The sequence below is a fragment of the Lipotes vexillifer genome, unplaced genomic scaffold (genome assembly GCF_000442215.2).
Source record: "Lipotes vexillifer unplaced genomic scaffold, Lipotes_vexillifer_v1.1 scaffold971, whole genome shotgun sequence".
NCBI classification, from domain to species: domain Eukaryota; kingdom Metazoa; phylum Chordata; class Mammalia; order Artiodactyla; family Lipotidae; genus Lipotes; species Lipotes vexillifer.
This window is the reverse complement of record NW_006793884.1, coordinates 326,589-331,481: the sequence shown is the minus strand read 5'-3', so window position 1 is coordinate 331,481 and position 4,893 is coordinate 326,589.

Here is a 4,893-nt window from a genome sequence, read left to right as displayed (position 1 = left end):
ACATAGCTCAAGAACAAAACTGTAATTCATAGCTCCTAAGTTTCCTACACAGACTGCCACCCTATGATAATTATTTTTGTTATGTAGTGGTAACTACAGCCACACTATGATATATTTGTTTTTATTTAGTGGTGACTACAAAACTTGAGTCCAGAATCACATTACTTTGCATTCCCTTGTTTTAACTGTTCATATTTGTGTTCTGGCAGCTCTTTAGATTTAAGGTTTCTACTAGAAAAATGCAAATATCACCTCCTCCGGGAAGCCTTCACTGTCACAATGCTCAAATCATTTGATTATTTGCTCTCCTAATGCCAAGTACCTTTCCTTTATACCACGTGTTGTTTGAATAATTTTACTTATTTCTTTAGATTATGAGCATGGGGAGGTGGGGAAAGAAATGTGTCTGTTTTTGCTTAACTAATATACTGCCTAGCCCATCATGGGCACTAAACAATAAACTAGGGTTACTGAATAAATGACCATGTTAAGGGACACTCAGAGGGAAAATAAAATGCCACAGGCCTAAAATGGATAGTAAATTAGAGGTAAAATCTTCTGAGGGGATAATTTAAGAGGAAGAGTTGGGTCCAAAGGAAGAGAAAAAGAGGAGCCATTGATGACACACAGATAATGCATCTACACATTTCCAAGTCAGGAATTAGGGTGAGCTCTATATGGATGATGGGTTGAAGCTATGTACTTAATCAGCTGCGATAGAGACCCGCCTAAACCTCAGAGTTACCTTGTCCAAAACTCTGAATCCATCTTCTCCAAATCCCAAACACTAAATTGAAGCAATATTAATGAGAACTTCATCTCCCAGGTTTGTAATTGAATCACAGAAAAATTCTATTCAGAACTAGAATCTTTAATTTTGTAAATTTTATAGACATAAGAAAATAGTCGGTCAAGGGGTTCAGGGGAAAGGATCTCAGCCCCCTTTAATCTTCCTCTCAAAAAAATTCATTGAGTGCTACTATATTCAGTTACAGGATTTCTTTTTTTGGGGGGGGGGAAGAAATGAGTTTACTGCAGGTGCAGGCAAGCACTGGAAGGGGATGATGCACATGTGCTGTAAATGTAAGTGATTTAAGCAGAATAACCATTTGATTCCTTTGCAACGCTTATTTTAGGGTGACAGAGTAGGGCAAGTAAATGACATCTAAAAAGATTTTAATGTGTGCCTTGTGATTAGAGATTTCCAGGAAAGCTCCTGGGTTTAAAAGCATGAACTATTGGAAAAACTTGGAATTGTCACCTAATTTTTGTAAATCATACACACAGGTTCAGTCCTGTCTATTCACTTCTTAATTCCTTTGCATCCCCAGCTCAGGGTTGTCCATACAGTTGGCAGACAATAAGTGTTAGTCTGTAGATTAGCATACTTTATTGGTGCTTATGCTTGTTTCTTGTGTGTGTGAATATGAGAAAATGCCTTGTCATCCTACGTAATCTCTAGAAATGTAAAATGATTAAAAAATTTTAGAACAATACCATTTTTTATTAATCTACATTGCTGAAATCTGGAAATAAAATTATAAAGGAACTGAATTTTTTTAGATATGAATCTATGTTTACTCTTCTCATATATTTTTAAAATTTCCTTTCTCCCTAATAAAGAGGTAAGAGCAATGTGAGACAGAAACCACGTTTCATCGCTTTGAGAACTGGTGTGACAGGGCCCAATGCAGAAGCTTACTATAATACTTCCTGGATTCTGTTTTTCAAAACCCCCTTTGAGCCACATAAGGTTGAGAGAAGTAAAAACTGATGGGGCAAATGAGACAGACAAAGGCTAAATTTCCAAAATATACAAACAGATCGTATAGCTCAACAACAAAAAAAACCAAACGACCCAATAGAAAAATGGGCAGAAGACCTACATAGACATTTCTTCAAGGAAGACATACAGATGGTCAACAGGTGCATGAAAAGATGCTCAACATCACTAATTATTAGAGAAATATAAATCAAAACTACAATGAGGTATCACCTCACACCAGTCAGAAGGGCCATATCATTAAAAAGTCTACAAATAACAAATGCTGGAGAGGGTGTGGAGAAAAGGGAACCCTCCTCCACTGCTGGCAGGAATGTAAATTGATGCAGCCACTATGGAGAACAGTATGGAAGTTCCTTAAAAGACTAAAAATAGAACTACCATATGATCCAGCAATTCTACTTCTTGGCATATATCCAGAGAAAACCATACTTTGAAAAGATACATGCACCCCAATGTTCATTGCAGCACTATTTACAATAGTGAAGATATGGAAACAACCTAAATGTCCATCAACAGATGAATGCATAAAGATGTGGCATACACACACACACACACACACACACACACACACACACACACACACACACACAATGGAATACTACTCAGCCATCAAAAAGAATGAAATAATGTCATTTTCAGCAACATGAATGGACCTAGAGATTATCATACTATGTTAAGTCAGAAAGAGAAAGGCAAATACCATATGATATCACTTATATGTGGAATCTAAAATATGACACAAATGAACCTATCTAGGAAACCAAAACAGACCTGCAGACATAGAGAACAGACTGTGGTTGCCAAGGGGGAGGGGAGGTGAGGGAGGGGTGGATTGGGAGTTTGGGATTAGCAGATGCAAGCTATTACATATAGGATGGATAAACAAGGTCCTACCATACAGTACAAGGAATTATATCCTACAATACACTACAATGTAAAAGACTATAAAAAGAATGTATATATGTATAGCTGAGTCACTTTGCTGTACAGCAGAAGTTAACACAACATTGTAAATCAACTCTACTTCAATAAAATAAATTTTTTAAAATTTTAATAATTAGAGCAAAGTCAGAAGGAGAGAGAAAGTCAGAAGGAGAGAGAAGCAGCCTCCTGATGAAATAAGGAAAAGTCTGGCTCTTGGCTCTTGAGGGCCCAGCCACCTGCCCCAGATCCTTGGCAAGGTTGTAATAAAGAATCACTGCAAAATACCTCTAAAGAGATGGAGCCCTAGGGTTCCCAGGGTTCACCAGAGAGTTTTACATCCCAGATCATAGAAGCTGATGTGATACTTCTAGCTTCAAGAGTCCGTCCTAGACTTAGACTGTGAAGATGCTTTGTCAATGAAACACTTGATTTTTCAACATCTCCCTCCCCATCACACACACAGTTTCCCTGATATTTTCAACCATGCCATCAGTTTAGTAACAATTATGAAACTCTAGGAGCTGTCCTTGATGTCTCCTTTTCTTCACCCTGCCAATCCTCTCCCCAATCAACCGCGAAGCGAGTCCTGGTACTTCTACCTCTCAAATTCATTATCTGTCCACTCACTGCTTCCACCCTACACTAACCACTCTGTATATTCTCTGCTATAGCTTTCTAACTTCCTCCATGCTGGTCTTCTTTTATCCTACAAAATAGATTTTTATCATTTAACGCAAATTAGATTATGTCATTCTCCTTCCAAAACCTCTAAAATCTTCCTTTTACTTAAAATGAAAATATAGTCATTACCTAAAGTACCTACAGGATGTGGCCTCTGCCTGCTTCTCCGTACTCACCCTGGGACACTTTCACTCTCTTTCTGTTTGGAATGCTATGTCCCCTCAGGCTTTGCCGCATTCTCTTCTTGCTGACTCAGGCAATTTCCCCTGGACTTCTCGATCAAAGGACACATCTCCTTATTCAGTTTCCATCTCTAGTTTAACATCTTCAGAGCAGTTTTTTCTGGCTTCTCAGGAAGTCCAGCCCCCTCTCCACTTGACAAGGCATGTGCCACATCCACCCATAGGAGTGACTTCTATTAAGTTTCACCGTGAGCCATTTGTGCTATCTGAACTAAAACTGAGAAAGAGGCAAATGAAATAACTCTCCTAAGTTTACCAAGTTATTCTGTACTTGAGATTCAAAATCTAGAGGAATTTGCACTCTTAAGTTCTATGCTCTACGCTAATACATTCTAAAATTATTTGTTGAAAGAGTGGAAAAATGAATGTCAGCAGAAACATGATAAACTGGAAATGTTACCCATTCTCCATTTCTGGGTTCCATATTGGCTTCCTAGACTCTGGCCTTTTGTAGGGAGAGGAAGCCACAACCATAACTAAGATAGAATGAATGCCCTTGAAATCTGAGAGGGTTGGATGTCAGAGCCAAATAAACTTTATGTTAAAGTAAATAACAGAAGTGATTTATTCCTTTTTTGAAAGACTGGTATGAACACCGAGACTCCAATCATTTCTTAGTGCAGTCCTGGCTCTATTCTTTCACATTATTAGCTTTGGGATTCCAAAATTGCATCCATGCCATCCTTCTTTATCTACCTCCCAATCTTGTGTCCACATTTTTCTCATTGTTTCAGATACATAATAGACAGTATAAGTATGTATACCAATAGAAGGACAGAGCTGAACAACAACAAAAACCTGATTGAAAAGTACTATAAGTCAAAAACTGCAGAATCCTGAGAAGTTTGATAAAGAAGACCTACACAGAGTCAGGTAAGTGGTCTGCAAGTGCTTTTTCAATGCTTTTTATTTCTCTAGAATCTTCTTTGAAGTGGTGCTTTAGGTATCATAACTAACTTCCACTGTCCCTGTGAAAGGGAGGATCAAGGCCCCATTATTATGAGGAAATGAAGGCTTAGGCAGCTGCAGCAAATTATTTGAGGCTTTTGGCCTCTTCATTTATAGTGTCTGTTGGGCATGAAAATAATTGGGAATGGCTAAAAGTACCCAATAGCAGGACAAAGTTTCTTTCTAGGAAATTAATTCAACTCTCAATCCACATCATATTCTCAAAGAGCCTTTTTTTTTTCTAGTTACAATCGAATTCTTACCCTCACAGATGGACACAGTGCTCCAGGAATCCATTTCATTTAGCATCAT